Consider the following 18,903-nt stretch of genomic DNA (forward strand, 5'->3'; position numbering starts at 1 on the left):
ACTTCACAGATATTTATTAATTATCTACTATATTCCAGATATTCTACCAAATGCTAGGAATATAAAGGAAAAACAGACATGGATCATGATCTCATAAATCTTTGTGTCTAGCAAGATTTTTATATTTTGCTATGAATATTATCTAGCACATTTTATGTGATATTTTTCATTCATTACTAAAAAATGAATCAAATACTCTTTCCAAGTTATTAGGGAAAACACTAGAATTGTGTGTTTCAACTGAAACCATATTATAACTATTGCATTAATCTGTATATTGCATATTTTGCTTTAATTTCACAGAGCTACATGTAGTGCTTACATTTTGTATTCTTCTTATAAAGATAGCAGCTGTCTCTAAAGTCCATTTGGCACTTTCAGATATGAAGGTTCTTTCTGGACACCCTGAAAAATTTCCTAACACTTTACTTTTAAATATATATTTATTTTAGGTATGGTTCAAATATGGGTATATGCATTTTAATCAGTACTACTGATGCAACCATATACTGAAGATTGTATCAATCATAGGTCCTGAACATTTGAGTTGTACCATAATAAATGCATTTAGCATTTATACTTGAGGATTTGTTTAAATTTAAATACAAGTATTACTTGAAAGATCCTAAATTATAAAGAGCAAATCAAGTTAAGAAAACATTTGAAGTGGTAGTCCTTATAAGAAATAGTATTTAACAAAAGTGAAAATGCTTGGGTGATGATAATCCTATATAATAAAAGGCTAATATACAAATTGACTAAATGCAGAACGACTGGTCACTATGACGTGCACTGACTACCCGGGGGCAGACGCTCAACACAGGAACTGACCCCTGGTGGTCAGTGTGCTCCCACAGGGGGAATGCCGCTCAGCCAGAAGCCAGGCTCACAGCTGGTGAGTGCAGCAGCAGTGGCGGGAGCCTCTCCCGCCTCCACAGCAGTTGCACATCCTCTGAAGGCTCCCGGACTATGAGAGGGCACAGGCTGGGCTAAGGGACAAAATTAGTGCACTGGGCCTCTAGTAAACCTAGAATATTCCCAAGATATATTAAAACATGTAAGTGATTTCATCAATTCTTTTGTCTTAATTTTTTTCTGGGGAAAAACAACTTTTTCCTTGATAAAATAACATAATTTTTCAATTTTGACATTTTATCTTACTAGCTTTGAATCATTGTAAAAATAGGCTGTGTGTGTGTGTGTGTGTGTGTGTGTGTGTGTGTGTGAGCACGAGCATGTTAATACTTGGTTTAAACAGACCAATTCCTCATAGAGGATGATTACATAATTGCTATTGCTTTTTATTAAAGCAAGAAAAAAGACAGATATTGAATTACTTTTCATTATAGTCAACTCATTGCCTTTTTATTTGACAATATAATTGAATGAAGAGCTCAGTGAATTAACAACTTCAAAATCAAAACAAAATAACCTAAAATAGTTAAACGATAATCTGATGGGCCTTTAAGTACCTGACAGAATTTTCCTGTGCTCCAATTCACAATTTTGTCTTTATCTTGGATTAACTGAAAACAAGTAAATGGTGGCAGCTGACAAGGAAGATGAAATCATCAATAATAATAATACAGTATTTGAATGAGCAATATAAAATATTTTATTTAGTATTTATTAATTAAATATTAACAAATATTTATTTATTAAAGTTATGCATAAAATATATATGAAAAATATATTTTTGTTTTTAAATCTTACCAGTTAAAGAGGGAATATTTCATTACTGGTCATATTCTGAACTGGTACTTTTTTTTCCAGATCTTTTAAATTCTCTATCTTAGCTTCTAAATTACAAATAACTATAGCTCTTCACTTATCAACCTGTATTCCTTGGTTATTTTATTTCAACTTTACTTACTAATGTTTATGTCATTGGCCACTACCCAAACCATATCTCCTTAGCTATGATATCTGATCTATTAAAGTTGCTAAGAATGGAAATGAACAGATGTCATTATAATGTGTGGTAAAATATTTCCTGTTTACATTTTTTTTTCTTTAACACAAGTCAGTTTGAAATTTACATATGCAATACATACTCTTAAAAAGATCTTAATGATATGTCTGATTTTTTAAAATCTTTATTGTTGGCATTTTACATAGGTCCTCATTTTTCCCCCATTAACTTCTTCCAGCCCGCTCCCATCCTCCCCCCACACAGGCCCTCACCACCCAATTGTCTGTGTCCATGGGTTTTGCACATATGCATGTAAGTTCATTGGTTGATCTCTTTCCATCTACCCTCCTCTGCTTTCCCTCTGAGGTTCAACAGTCTGTTTGTTTCTAGGACTTTGGGTCTATTTTTGATCATCAGTTTATTTGGTTTATTAGATTCCACATAGGAGTCAGATCATGTGATACTTATCTTTCTCTGACTGGCTTATTTCACTCAGCATAATATTCTCCAGGTCCAGCCATGTTGTTGAAAATGGTAAGAGTTCTTTCTTTTTTACAGAATAGTATTCCATTGTGTAGATGTGCCACTGTATTTTTATCCACTCATTTGCTGATGGACACTTAGGCTGTTTCCAAGTCTTAGTTATTGTAAAATGCGCTGCAATGAAAATAGGGGTGCATATATTATTTATGATGAATATTTCAGGTTTCTTGGGATATATTCCTAGAAGTGGGATGACTGGGTCAAATGGGAATTCCATTTTTAATTTCTTGAGGAAACTCCATACTGTTTTCCATAGTTGCTGTACCAGTCTATATTTCCATTAGCAGTGTACTAGGGTTCCCTTTTCTCCACAACCTCGCCAACACTTGTCATTGGTTGATTTGTTGATGATAGCCATTCTGACAGGTGTGAGGTGATATTTCATTGTCAATTTGATTTACATCTCTCAGATGATTAGTGACTTTGATCATGTTTTCATATGTCTCTTGGCTTTCTGTATGTCCACTTTGGAGAAGTGTCTATTTAGGTCCTTTGCCCATTTTTAATTGCATTGTTTGTCTTCCTTTTGTTAAGTTGTATGAGTTCCCTATATATTTTGGAGATTAACCCCTTATCAGAGGTATTGTTCTACCATGTAGTGGGATCTCTTATTATTTCTTTTGCTGTGCAGAAGCTTCTTATTTTCATATAGTCCCATTTGTTTATTTTTTCTTTAATTTCCATTGTCCTAGGACATGTATTGGTAAATGTATTGCTACAAGAGATGTCTGAAATTTTGGTGCCTATTGTTTCTTCTAGGACTTTTATGGTTACAATGAACATAGATTCTAAAATCCTCAACAAAAATTTAGCAAACCATATCCAGCAATACATTAAAAAGATCAGACATCATGACCAACTGGGATTTATTCTGGGGATGCAAGGCTGGTACAATATATTCAAATCAACAAATGTGATATAGCACATAAACAGACTGCAAGAGAAAAATCACATGATCATATCAATCAATGCAGAAAAAAACATTTGACAAAATCCAACACCTTTTTTTTTTTTCATAAAAACTCTCAGCAAAGTGGGAATAAAGGAAACATAACTCAACATAATAAAGGTCATATATGACAAACCCAGAGCCAACATCATACTCAACGGGCAAAAACTAAAACCATTTCCCCTAAGAACAGGAACAAGACAAGGATGCCTGTCTAGAAGTCCTGGCCATAGTGATTAGACAAGAAGAAGAAATAAAAGAAATCCAAATTGGAAAAGAGGAAGTAAAACTCTCATTATTTGCAGATGACATGATACTGTATGTAGAAAACCCAAAAGTCTCCATTAAAAAATGACTAGATTTAATAAATGAATTTGGAAATGTAGCGGGTTACAAAATTAATACCCAAAAATCCATAGCATTTTATACACCAATAGTGAACTACCAGAAAGAAAAACTAAAAATACAATCCCAGGAGAACAACCAAGATGTGGCATAGGTAAACACCTGTACTTGCTGCCTCTCACAACCACATCAAAACTCCAACTAAAAGACAAAACGGGTATCATCCAGAACCACAGAAAACCTGGTTGAGTGGAAGTTCTACAACTAGAAGGAAAGAAAAAAGCTCATTGAGACAGGTAGGAGGTGCGGAGGTGCAGAAGTGCAGAGGTACGGAGGTGCGCAAAACGGGCTGGCAACTGGGTGCGCTGTTGTTTTATCAATCGGGAGGGAGATACAAGCTCCTGATTGCTCTGAACTCCAGTTCCAGGCGAGATTCTGGAGACCCAGACTCATGTGGGGAGAAACTGGACTGTCAGGCATCAGGCAGGAAAGCGAGGGTGGCTTTCTCTCAGAGGTGCTCACAGTGATCATTGTTACTGCACAGGGCTGCGGGACACAGAGACCCTGGGACCTCTCTGGGGCAGGGCAGACTGGCAGCCATTGCTATTTGCTCTGCCCTGGTGATTCCCTGAGACCCTGCTCCACCCAATTTGCAACCCCACCCAAGCTGTGTGCAGCAGCTTTTGCATATGAATGGCCTGTCCCTCTTGCAACCTAAAACCTAACAAACTGCAGCTGGGTCAGAGAGCTCCAAAGCGTCCAAAAGAAGGCCTAAGGCTCTGCAGCAGCAGCCTGCATTGCTTCACAGCTGGGCCTCATCTGGGCACTTCCAAACCCCAAACAAAGGGAGGAATCTGCAGATGTCTCTATAGCTCCTGCTGGGTGGCCTCAGGCAGTGGCTGACTTTGCACCTCCTTGGAGATCCAAGAGCCAGTATACCCAGTAGTCAGTGTGAGAACATACCAGATTACAACTCTTCACATCCATAAGTGACACACTCAAGGGGCAGACTCAGTGAGCACCAAAGCCCCACTAGAGCAAGTCCTGCCCCATAAGGGTGTCTCCAGCACAGAAGTAATCCCATCATAGACACAACAGGTCCTCACAGCCAACTGACCTGGAGGTCAATTCCTCCCAGTGATACCAACAACAATCAAGGCATAACTACAACAAGACTGTGCACACAGCCCACAAAGGGGTGCACCAAGAGTGTCCACCTCAGGTGATTGAGGAGGCTGAGCCACTGGGCCCTATATACACTTAGCACACAAAGCCACTCTATCAACACAGGGAATCAACCAAAATGCAGAGACAAAGAAACAGGTCACAAATGAAAGAAATGGAGGAAATCAAACTACTGGATATAGAGTTCAAAACCACAGTTATAAGATTACTCAAGAATATTCTAGAAACCTCTGAGAAATTTAGTGAGACCTTCAAGGATATGAAAAAGGACCAATTAGAAATTAAGCATACACTGACTGAAATAAAGAATAATATACAGAGATCCAACAGCAGACTAGAGGATCCCAAGTATCAAGTAAAAGATTTGAAATACAAAGAAGCTAAAAACACCCAACTGGAAAAGCAAAAAAAATAAAAAGAATTCAAAAATATGAAGACAGTGTAAGGAGCCTCTGGGATAACTTCAAGCATACCAACATCAGAATTATGGGGGTGCCAGAAGAAGAGAGAGAGCAAGATATTGAAAACCTATTTGAAGAAATAATGACAGAAAACTTCCCCTACCTGGTGAAAGAAATAGACTTACAAGACCAGGAAGTGCAGAGAACCCCAAACAAGAGGAATCCAAAGAGGATCACGCCAAGACACATCATAATTAAAATGCCAAGGGCAAAAGACAAAGAGAAAATCTTGAAAGCAGCAAAAGAAAAACAGTAAGTTACCTACAAGGGAGTACCCATACAACTGTCAGCTGATTTCTCAACAGAAACTATGCAGTCTAGAAGGGAGTGGCAAGAAATATTCAAAGTGATGAATAGCAAGAACCTACAACCAAGATTAATCTACCCAGCAAAGCTATCATTTAGAATTGAAGGTCAATAAAGTGCTTCACAAACAAGAAAGAGCTAAAGGAGTTCATCACCACCAAACCAGTATTATATGAAATGCTGAAGGGTATTCTTTAAGAAGAGGAAAAAGAAAAAGGTAAAGATAAAAATTATGAACAACAAAGTAACAACAAATACATGTCAATCAACAAGTGAATCTAAAAATCAAGTGAATAAAAAATCTGATGAACAGAATAAACTGGTGAATGTAATAGAATCAGGGACATAGAAAGGGAGTGGACTGACAATTCTCAGAGGGAAGGGGGTATGGGGGGTGTGGGAAGAGATTGGACAAAAATCCTACACCTATGGATGAGGATAGTGGGGGGGCGGTAAGGGCATGGGGTGGGAACCGAGTGGAGGGGGAGGAGAGCTATGGGGGGAAAAAAGAGGAACAACTGTAATAAACTGAACAATAAAGATTTATTAAATAAAAAAGAAAAAAAAAAGGGCATTATAGAACAAAATTTGAATAAGGAAAAAAAATCCCATTTACCATTGCAACAAAAAAAATTAAGAGACTTAGGAACTAACTTAATCAAGGAGGTAAAAGACCTGTACTCTGAAAACTACAAAATGTTGAAAAAAAGAGATAGAGGAAGATATAAATAAATGGAAGAATATACCATGTTCATGGATTGGTAGAATCAACATCATTAAAATGTCTATACTTACTAAAGCAATCTATAGATTCAGTGCAATCCCTATTAAAATACCAATGGCATATTTCACAGACCTAGAACAAATACTCCAAAAATTTATATGGAACCAATAAAGACCCCAAATAGCTGCAGCAATCTTGAGAAAGAAGAACAGAGTTGGAGGAATCACAATACCAGATATCAAGTTATACTGCAAAGCCACTGTACTCAGAACAGCCTGGTACTGGCACAAGAACAGACATTTAGATCAATGGAACAGACAGAGAACCCAGAAATTGACCCAAGCCATTACGCTCAATTAATATTTGATAAAGGAGGCAAGAGCATACATTGGAGCAATAAATGGTTTGGGAAAACTGGACAAATACATGCAAAAAAATGAAACTAGACCTCCAACTTACACCATATACCAGAATAAACTCAAAATGGATAAAGGACTTAAATGTAAGTCCCGTTTAGAATTTTTATAGCTAAAATGCACTGGCAAAACAATAGTAAAGGAGCCTGTGGAGTGGATTCAGAAACAGGGAAATACATAATGGAAAATCATTTAATCATCTTGTGGCATATTTTTAAAGATTGAAATCAGTAAGTTTTACCACCAATCTGTTTAATTTTTTAATACAGGAGCATAATTGTGCATAGGTACCATACTAACTATGGTTATATTTTGCTAGTTTACTTCTTGATTAGTGGCCACTATGAAACAAATTGGAATTTGAGAATTGTAAAAGCTGGGAGATTTTTGCCTTTGAGCTTGAAACATTTTCATAACATTCCCCATAATTTTTAGTTTAATTATTCATTGAAAATATAAGTCCATTTCTCATAATGTGGGAGAATTCTGTTTTTATATCTTTGAACATAAATTCATATTTATAAGAAAAAATGATATTATGGGCCCCCAGTATGGCCACTGTGTGGAGAGGGTTCAAAACATTTTACTCCAGGAGAATATATATGTCTAAAAAAGCCTTCAACATGGTTTATCTCTTCTAGTAAGGGTCACTAGAGAAAGCTTCAAATAAAGAATGACTACCCAGCATCTAATTATACAAAAATACCCCAATGCAAATTAGCATAATTCTACTAGCTAGGATAATTGCTATATTCCTTACCTGATTAAAATTTGATATTTTACAGATTGATTTAGTTCTTAATCTATTCTATTGTTCAAGCAACTCTTCCAATCACATTATAATTTTCTTTCTTTTTATAGTGCTTATTATCTACTTTATGATAAAGAAAAAACAAAAATGCTGTTAACTCCATCAAAACACAAATTGGTAATTAGAAAATGTATTATTTTAAATTTAATGCAATATAAGAAATATATAAATTTAGAAGAATTTTGCTTCTTGGTCAGACTAGAATTAATTGAATAAGGTCTTCTTGCAATGTTTAGTTTTGTTTCTTTAAATCATGATGCTACATAACTTTGCAGTGTAATCATGTTTAAATAAGTTAATTGTTTTTTAATTAAAACAAAATTTACAGTTGTAATTGGTACCTCATTAAATAATGATACAGGAAAATATCCTGGTGCTCAGAAAAGGGAGACTAAAACAAATTTGATAATAAGTTTGTCATTATTTGGTGTTAAGCTGATTCTGCCATTTTAATTTCATATTGTGCAAATGTTTCCATAAAAATTGTTTATCCTCTTTGCAAAAACATTATGACTTTTTTTAAATATGAAAAACTTCTGTACCTCTAATTAAACAAATATGTCATTTAAAAATCCTTATCCAGCTCTAGCCAGGCAACCTTGTGGAAGCGACGTCAATAAGCCCTGAGTGGCAATTCCTGATAGGGCGACCTGGAAATCCAACTACTTCTTTAAGAACATCCAACTTCTGGATGGTTATCCAAAACTAGGGGGGGGTGTGTGTCCCTCAGCCCAGCCTGCACCCTCTCCAATATGGGACCCCTCAAGGAATGTCTGACTGGCCGTTTAGACCCGATCCTGGTAGGATCAGGCCTAAACAGGCTGTCGGACATCCCTCTCACAATCCAGGACTGCTGGCTCCCAACTGCTCGCCTGCCTGCCTTCCTGATTGCCCCTAACCACTTCTGCCTGCCAGCCTGATCACCCCCTAACCACTCCCCTGCCAGCCTGATTGATGCCTAACTGCTCCCCTGCCAGCCTGTTTGCCCCTAACTGCCCTCTCCTGCAGACCTAGTCACCCCTAACTGCCTTACCCTGCAGGCCTGGTCCCCCTGCAACTGCTCTCCTCTGCTGGCCTGGTCCCCCCCAACTGCCCTTCCCTGCAGGCTAAATCGCCCCCAACTGCCCTCCCTTGCAGGCCTGGTCCCTCTCAACTGCCCTTCCCTGCTGGCCATCTTGTGGCGGCCATCTTGTGTCCACATGGGGGCAGGATCTTTGATCACATAGGCTCAGCCATCTTGTGTGTTGAAGTGATGGTCAATTTGCATGTTACTCTTTTATTAGATAGGATAGAGGCCTGGTGCATGGGTGGGGGCCAGCTGGTTTGTCCTGAAGGGTATCCCGGATCAGGGTGGGGGTTCCCTTGGGGCATGGGGTGGCCTGGGCGAGGGGCCTGTGGTGGTTTGCAGGCCGGCCACACACCCCTGGTGACCCAAGAGGAGCCCTGGGGTCTGGGACTTATTTATATTCTATAATTGAAACTTTGTAGCTTTGAGCGGAGCCAAGCCTTCTGCTTGCTCTGTGGCTGCAGCCATTTTTGTTGGGATTTATTTATCTTCTATAATTGAAACTTTGTAGCCTTAAGCGGAGGCCAAGGCAGGCCAGGGCTGGGGAAGCTTGGCTTCCTCCATTGCCGGGAGCAACTCGAGCCTCCTGCTCTCTCCAGCCCTGTGGCTGCTGCCATTTTTGTTGGGATTTATTTATCTTTTATAATTGAAACTTTGTAGCCTTGAGTGGAGGCCCGGGCCCGCTAGGGTGTGTGGAAAGCTTGGCTTCCTCATTTCTGGAGAAACCCAAGTCTCCTGCTTGCTCCAAGCCCCCTGTGGCCGCAGCCATCTTGGTTGGGTTAATTTGCATACTCGCTCCTGATTGGCTGGTGAGCGTAGCTTGTGGGTGTAGCGAAGTGATAGTTAATTTGCATATTACTCTTTTATTAGATAGGATGCTTCACTGTGGGAGCCGACAATGTGGGCTCCAAGCATATGCAGCAGATCCGCATGTCCCTCCGCGGGAAGGCTGTGGTGCTGATGGGCATGAACACCATGATGCGCAAGGCCATCCGAGGACATCTGGAAAACAACCCAGCTCTGGAGAAACTGCTGCCTCATATCTGGGGGAATGTGGGCTTTGTGTTCACCAAGGAGGACCTCACTGAGATCATGGACATGCTGCTGGCCAATAGGGTACCAGCTGCTGCCCGTGCTGGTGCCATTGCCCCGTGTAAAGTCACAGTGCCAGCCCAGAACACTGGTCTGGGGCCAGAGAAGACCTCCTTCTTCCAGGCTTTGGGCATCACCACTAAAATCTCCAGGGGCACCATTGGAAACCTGAGTGATGTACAGCTGATAAGACTGGAGACAAAGTGGGAGCCAGCGAAGCCATACTGTTGAACATGCTGAACATCTCCTGCTTCTCCTTTGGGCTGATCATCCCGCAGGTGTTTGACAATGGCAGCATGCATCTACGACCCGGAAGTGCTTGACCTCACAGAGTACACTCTGCATTCCCACTTCCTGGAGGGTGTCCGCAACGTTGCCAGCATATGCCTTCAGATTGTACCCCATTCTATCATCAATGGGTACAAGCGAGTTCTCACTTTGTCTGTGGAGACTGATTACACCTTCCCACTTGCTGAAAAGGTCAAGGCCTTCTTGGCTAATCCATCTGCTTTGTGGCTGCTGCCCCTGTGGCTGCGCCACCACTGCTGCTCCTGCTGCTGCTGCTGCTGCAGCCCCAGCCAAGGTTGAAGCTAAGGAAGAGTCAGAGGAGGATATGGGATTTGGTCTCTTTGATTAATTACCAAAAAAGCAACCAGCTCAGCCAACTCTATTTGAGAAACAAGGAAATAAAGGCTTACTTCTCTTAAAAAAAAAAAAAAAAATCCTTATCCAGGGAAGACACTGTGCTCATGATTAGACTTAATTAAAGAATAATTTCTTCATTTAATAACAGTATTGCTTTGAAGAAACTTCACTTTCTTCTTTTCTTTTTTTTACCTTTTCCATAGCTTATCACATCAAACAAAAATTCTATAAACAGTAAATAATCATTTTTCATTTTTATTCGGTAAAGAAATTTTATCTTCCTGATTAAATTTTAATTGCTCCTTAATCTGCTAAATATTTTTAGATAACAGCATTAAAGTTTTTGAAACATGTATATTACTATATATGATGTATATAGTAATTACTATTAGAATTCTCTTGATAAATCAAGGCCTGAATATTTCTCATGAAGTGATTCTTTTATCTTACTCTCCAATTTGTTAATCTTCTCCCTTCCTTTAACTTCCTTCCTCTGCCTCCTACTTTCTCTTTTATCCTTTACTTTCACCTTTTTCCTTCATCTCCTTAGTTATATAGCATATATGGTACTAGGTCTGAAACTCATAAAATATTTGATGTAGCTTTTAAAAATGTTTTATATAAAACATAGGCATTTCCTGCCAAAATGTCTTCCATAAACATACTCAGGCATCTAACTATATGGGAAACAATGCAAACTTAGTGTATGGATGTAGTATAATACAGTGGTAGGCAAACCGGGGCTCGCGAGCCACATGCGCCGCGTCTCCCGTTGCCCGACCGACCGACACCCCGGCTTCTTCTAACGCCACTTCTTCAAAATAGACTCGCCCAGGCCGAAAACCGACTTCTGCGCATGGGCCATGAAATTTCAATCGCACTGTACGTGCGCGCCCGCACGTGCTATTTTGTGGAAGAGCCACACTCAAGGGGCCAAAGAGCCGCATGTGGCTCGCGAGCCGCGGTTTGCCAACCACTGGTATAATATACACTGTTTTATATACTATATATGAAAGAATAAACGTATTTTCTATTTTAGTGTCTTCATTTCTTTTTCCCCACAATTTTTTGTTTCTATCTTTAAAATTAAATTCATTAAAATATTTTATACTTTTTGAAGCAAATCAGAAAGTCAAATCACAAGTATTTCATAATCCTTTACACACTATGTGTAAAGAAATTTCTTAATCAAAACTCATGAATCTTTAAGTAATGGCTGAATTAATAAGAATTGATAGTTCTTTTGCTGTAGGGTGCATCTTCAAAGAATATTACATGATGTTAAGAAGAATCATTCTAGAACCGGCAAAGGTGATACGGAGAATTAACTTCACAGGGAGCTCTTGAGCATGAAGAATATAAAACCTGCTTTCCAGAATGGCTGATCAGCAACAGATTTTGCTTAAGATAATGGCATAAAGGATCATTCAGTGGAATATGTGGGAGACTATAGCAGTCAAGTAATATTGGAAAAATACCGCAGTATTTATCTACTTTCTCTTAGCTTTATAATACTCTAGAACAGTGGTCAGCAAACTGCGGCTCACGAGCCACATGCGGCTCGCAAGCCGTGGTTTGCCGCTCTGTTGACTAATGAGTTTGCCGACCACTGTCATATACCCTTTACCTCTTTGCACACAATATGCCACAAATGCCTAATCCTCACAGCTTCCAACTACATGGTAACATTTAGTCTAGTCCAGTGGTCGGCAAACTCATTAGTCAACAGAGTGGCAAACCGCGGCTCGCGAGCTGCATGTGTCTTGCGAGCCGCAGTTTGCCGACCGCTGCTCTAGAATATTGTCTCTCATTTTTCTCTATACTCTTAGTCTTCCTAGAAAAACTAAAGTGATAACCTAAGTGATTCTGTTTGCATTTCATCAATTGAATTATATTTCAGAGGTTCTAATGTCTAACATTTTCCCTAATATTTTGATTTTAAATTGCTGTAGGTATTAACTAACCAGTTGCTGAGAATTTATATCAAATAAAGGTAAATGGATTGATTCAGAGAGGTCTTTTGTACATGGGTTGGTGACAGTTTTATTCTAGATGTCTTTGTGTCTTTGTTTTCATTCTAGTTATTAATTTTATACTCAATAAATATACATATGGCCCCCAGATAAATGACTGTTCTGAATGGCTATGGTTGAAAATACACTTAAAGTACTCTTATTATCAGTACCCCAAGGTGACAGTTATGTCACATTTAGCATCACTTTATCAAGCTAGTCTGTCAATTCTCACACAGTTTTGTTTAAATATCATGCATTGGCTCATGACATATAAATTAATGTTCTAAAGAGGTTCAACTATTCCTTAATACAATGGATTCTTTCCATTGATAAATCATCTTTATGTGGATTATTTTTACTGAAAGACACATTAGTGGGCAATTGAAATTGTCATAAAAGACAATTTAGATAATAAGCACAAGCAAATACAGAAAAAGAAGAGATGCCTGTCATTTGACTAATTGTAGCTTTCAGTAACTATTTTTAATATTAGAAATACAACTTTATACAAGTTTTAGTTCTATACTAAAACTTGTAGATTTCATTATATTTAAATTTCATAATTTGTACATTTGTCCACTTGTACTAATTTTAAAATATAAAGGGCATACATAGGTAGTCACAAGTGCACACATAATGAGGAAACTAGGGAGGTACAAAATTTTATTACAAACATATTCTTCTATGAATTCTATTAACTGTTCTCAATTATAATGAGCTTTGCAAGGGAACAAGCAACCAGGTAAGTCCATGTTCTATTTTCCAGATAGTTTACTCATGCAGACACTTATAATTCAGTGACACTGCTTGGTGTGATCTCGTGGCAAAAGTTCTATTTTCCTTAGCTGAATGTTTTCAGCAACAGTCCAATAACTTAATACATAATTTGGCACTGATTAACATAAACCAGAATTCTCTATGCTATCAACTTATTTTATAATATTGTGCAATTTTGCCTGTAGCACTGATGCTATTTTACAAACTTTGGTTCAATGAAGCAAAATTTAGGACCTGAGAAATTTTTTTCTTGGAACTTATTAAAAAAGTAAAATTATTTTTTGTAAATACTCCTTTCATTTATCCAAAGATATAATGATGCATTTTCTGGGTAGAAAGGAAAACTTGAGCTGTGCATATGTGTGTGTGAGAGACCACACATGTCTGTATATGTGTTAGTTTAATTTTAATGTCTGCATAGCATGTAAACTCCCTGATGGTTAGGGCTTTCTTTTGATCATCCATATTGTACCCATATCACTTAAAGATGTGTGTGGCATATAGGTAATGCTCAGCACATATTTTGGAATAAGTGAATGAGTTTGAATAAATTGCTCCATTGGATTTTAATTTCATGTGAAATAAGAATCATGATAACAATGTGATTCCATTTTTGTTATTGGCACTTTTGATTTTTTCTATCTTATTATGAGATTTTCTCTTTATCTAGGAATTTATACATTTCACTAAAATGTGTCTAAGTGTGTGTCATTTTTATTTTTAATTTTGTTATGTCACTCAGTGGACCCTTTTCAAGTTGCTCGTGCACTGGGAATTTTTCAATTAATGTTTACTTTTTAAAACAAGTCCTGTTTTCTCTCTACTACTTTTGGACTTTATATTGGATTAATGTTAAACTTCTTAATTTATCATACCCATATTGTAACATTTTGTTCTTGTAATATTCATTGGCATCACTTTAGTATACAGAATCAGAGCTTGAAGATATGCAGAATCCATTAGACTGACATTTAAATGTTTTATATAGCCAAATAAATGCAAATAATAACAGAAGCAATAACAAAAGGTAGTTATAATTTTAATTAAGTTTGTAGATTTCTATTAGGATAGAAGTATTACTTAAGGTAACAAGGTACTTAATAAATTACTTAAACCCTAAAGATATGAGCTTAATAACTGCCACATTTTAAGTTTTAGATTTCTGACTGTGATGACTAAAAATACTGTTCAGTGTGTCTCATCAGAATTTCAGGTTAGAGTCCTGGCAAGTTTCATCATTATAAATTCCCAATCAGCTGAAAAGGAAACTCCCACAATTTGTTCAGGAAGTAAGAGAAATTCATATGGGAATATAAAATTAAACTCTGGAATATTTTGTAATAATTACAAAATTTAGTTATAACTTCTTGTAACTACAGTTAATGATACCGTATTGCATATTTGGAAGTTGCTAAGAATAAAGATTCTTAGGGAAAACATCTTTTTCTGCAGTGAATGGGCAGTGAAATGGGTAAAAGTGCTGTTTGTGAGGTCAATTTTAGTTGTACAGAAGCTTAGTCAAATGGTTCTTGTCTATTCTGTAACCAGATGTCTCCAGAAGTGTTCTTTCTTTGTGACCCTAATTTCCACAATGAGGGACATCTGTTAGCCACCTATTATATTTAGAAAATGCATCATTAGAGGCATAATAATAAGGGACTGAAACCAATATGATAATTTTGAGATTAAATTTATAAATTTGTTGGTATTTCAAAGGCTAGCCATACAAGTGGGAGACTTGACACACACATGAAGTTCAAATGAAAAAGCTCCAGGCTGTACTCATATCAATATCTCTTGCCAAACTAAGAAAATGACAAAAGAAGGCCAAAATGTATACAACATTCCAGGTGTAAACCTACAATTAAGCTATTATATTCCTATATAATACATTTTGGCCTGATATATATTCCAGGTAATTCTGAAAAGCTAAATCACACACACACAAAATAACCAGACCACTGAGTGTTCATATATATATATATATATATATATATATATATATACACATATATATTATGTATATTATAAGAGGAATCAGATGAGTGGAGTTATCAGATGTTTATTTTGTAAATTAGCTTATTCATTATGAGTTAAGATGCTAATCATTTGGATACTTGAATACTGGTCATACATAAGATATAGACATTCTGTATTAGCTTAGAGGGCAAGAATATGATCGATAAACTAAACAGGGGTGCTAGATTTTTCACTCAACATAATGAATAATTGTAATAGGAATTAACTCTCTAACAATGGACCCTGAGTGTCTGTCAACAATTGCCATCCTTGGACAATTACTAAAATTTAAATACCTCTGTATATCTAAATTTCTATCATCATTATCATTATTAATACTAGACGCCCGGTGCACGAAATTTGTGCACGGGGCAGGGGGGTGTCCCTCAGTCCAGCCTGCACCGCTCTCCAATCTGGGACCCCTCAAGGGATGTCCGACTGCCCGTTTAAGCCGAACCCCAGTGTGATCGGGTCTAAACGGGCAGTCGGACATCCCTCTCACAATCCAGGACTGCTGGCTCCCAACTGCTCGCCTGCCTGCCTACCTGATTGCCCCTAACCACTTCTGCCTGCCTTCCTGATTGCCCCTAACCACTTCTGCCTGCCAGCCTGATCACCCCCTAACCACTCCCCTGCCAGCCTGATTGATGCCTAACTGCTCCCCTGCCAGCCTGTTTTCCCTTAACTGCCCTCCCCTGCAGGCCTGGTCACCCCTAACTGCTCTCCCCTGCAGGCCTGGGTCCCTCCCAACTGCCCTCCCCTGCAGGCCTGGTTGCCCCCAACTTCCCTCCTCTGCCAGATTGGTCACCCCTAACTGCCCTCCCCAGCAGGCTTGATTGCCCCCAACTGCCCTCCCTTGCAGGCCTGGTCTCTCCCAACTGCCCTCCCCTGCTGGCCATCTTGTGGTGGTCATCTTGTGTCCACATGGGGGCAGGATCTTTGACCACATGGGGGCAGCCATCTTGTGTGTTGGAGTGATTGTCAATCTGCATATTATATTTTATTAGATAGGATAGAGGCCTGGTGCATGGGTGGGGGCCAGCTGGTTTGCCCCGAAGGGTGTCCCAGATCAGGGTGGGGGTTTTCTTGGGGCATGGAGTGGCCTGGGCGAGGGGCCTGTGGTGGTTTGCAGGCCAGCCACGGCCCCTGGCGACCCAAGCGGAGGCCGTGGTATCTGGGGTTTATTTATCTTCTATAATTGAAACTTTGTAGCCTGGAGTGGAGCCAAGCCTTCTGCTTGCTCCGTGGCGGCAGCCATTTTTGGGGGATTTATGTATCTTCTATAATTGAAACTTTGTAGCCTTAAGCAGAGGCCTGGGCCGGCCAGGGTGTGCGGAAAGCTTGGCTTCCCCCATCGCCGTGGGCAACCCTAGCCTCCTGCTCTTTCCAGCTCCGTGGCTGCCGCCATTTCTGTTTGGACTTATGTATCTTCTATCATTGAAACTTTGTAGCCTTGAGTGGAGGCCTAGGCCGGCAAGGGCAGGCGGAAAGCTTGGCTTCCTCCATTGCCAGGGAAACCCAAGCCTCCCTCCTGCTCTCTGTGGCTGTAGCCATCTTGGTTGGGTTTATTTGCATATTTGCTCCTGATTGGCTGGTGGGCGTGGCTGGTGGGTGTGGCTTCTGGGCATAGCGGAGTGATGGTTAATTTACATATTACTCTTTTATTATATAGGATTATAATTCATAAATTTATTTAAAAACATATCCCAGATTAAAATTCTTGAATTAAAAATCCCTCTGTTACAGTCTCTGCTATCTCAGTCAGTCAGGTTTTTAATGTGTCATATAGCTGAAGAAAAACATGGTATGTCCCTGTTTGTCAAAATAGTTGAAGTATGCAAGTGCCTTATTTACATTTCTACTTGTGTAGTAGTTTAACATCTGAGCTTTACATTTCCCCATTCTGTATTCTGTCCTTCCTTCTCAGTACCTATTTTAGTTCCCAGCTTCTTTGTTTAGTTCTGTTTTCTTTCACATTCATGAAAAATGAGCCAATCTAAACATAATTTCACTTTACTCCCACCTAATTGTCCAGCTATTCCATTGTACCCATCCTTCATCTGTCCACATCTCAACCTTTGACTATCTATCACTCACTTTCCACTTACTATGTTATCACTCTTCTTCGCACACATTAGTCAAATAATTCAATCAATTTGTTTACAAAACCAGCCTTGTGGCAGGACACAACTTTCACATCCACCTGAAATGAGTGTGATTCATTAGCTCTGATGTTACTGGGTATCAATGCATTGCTCAATTCTCCTTAAAACATCCCATTCATGAATTTACAAGAATTTATTGAGAACACTCTATCATCTAGTCACAGTTCTATATATTGGAGGGGTAGCAGTGTATGAGACATAGATGCTAGATTCTGGAAAGATTATTCAGATACCATTCTTGGGGAAATTGACTGTGAAGACTGGATCAAGAAGACTACAGCCAGGGATCAGGATCCTGAACCTGGTGCTCCAACCATGGGAGCCAAAAGCCTTTGCATCCCCTTCAAACCGCTCTGTGAGCTGCAGCCTGGAGCCAGATGCATCTGGGGCAAGAACCCTGCCAAGCACTACACCTTGTTTGGTTGTAGTAACTGAAGACAAAGCCACGCCCCTATCTCTAACCCTCTGCATATTTTTAAAAAATTGATACTAATATCTTCCAGATATAGACAGTTTTATGATTTTTTAAAATAAAACTTCAAAAAGGAGGTCACGTGAAATAAGCACTTGTTCTTATGTATCAAGTAACAGTGATAAAAAGACTCTGTAAACCATCCAAGTAATAAATATCATTAAGTAAAAATAAAATTTCCTTTTTAATTGGGAGATGGTACAGAAAATCACTCTCTAGATTGTATCATTTGATGAACAAAAGTTTATTCCTTTTAGTTTGATGCTTTCCCATTTATCTTTTGTTGCCTGTGCTTTGTTGTCATATCCAATAAATCATAGCCAAATCAATGCCACAGAGCTTCTCTCTTATCTTGCCTTCTGAGAACTTTATAGTTTGTGTCTAAGGGATAGTTTTTAAGAGCAGAAAAAGGAAGGTCTGTGTGTAAAGCAGAGTACATGAGAAAAGAGTTGTGTGAGATAAAATTAGGGGTCAGACAATTTCAAGCTCTGGAGGCCATGTTAAGAAGTTGTACAGAGAAGCATCAATCAGACCGTTAAACCTCAGAGGCAAGGTAGAAGAGGGTGGGGGTGAGGGGGAGAGATCAACCATAGGAGGTGCATGCATGCATATAAGTATAATCAATGGACACAGACATAAGGGGGTGAGGGCATGAGCGGGGTTGGGGGCTATGGGGAGGATAAGAACACATATGTAATACCTTTATAAATAAAGAAAATAAAGATAAAAAAGTTATACTTTTCTTTAATTTCAGTGGGATATCATTACAGAGTTTGAAGACAGTGAGTGATATTATCGGATTTACATTTTTAAAAGATCAGCTGTGTGCTGTATGGGAAATACAATTTGAGAGATCAAAACTGAATGAAGGGTAATCATTTAGGAAGCTGGTTAAGTTTTTCAGTTGAAATAATTTGGACAATGTAAATGGAAAGAATTAAACACAGTCACAATTTATTTTGGAGCTAATATGGACATGCTTTGCTGAAATATTAGATGT

General features: G+C 38.6%; 1 pseudogene across 1 annotated transcript; it reads left to right on the forward strand.

Moving 5' to 3' along the window:
* The first annotated feature begins 8,297 nt into the window (after positions 1–8,297).
* Positions 8,298–10,447, forward strand: LOC308253369 (large ribosomal subunit protein uL10-like; annotated as a pseudogene). Its single transcript has 2 exons — positions 8,298–8,367; positions 9,593–10,447. The product of its transcript is annotated as a large ribosomal subunit protein uL10-like (transcript).
* Positions 10,448–18,903: the final 8,456 nt, after the last annotated feature.

Source organism: Plecotus auritus, assembly GCF_963455305.1.
Source record: "Plecotus auritus genome assembly, chromosome: 7".
NCBI lineage: Eukaryota > Metazoa > Chordata > Mammalia > Chiroptera > Vespertilionidae > Plecotus > Plecotus auritus.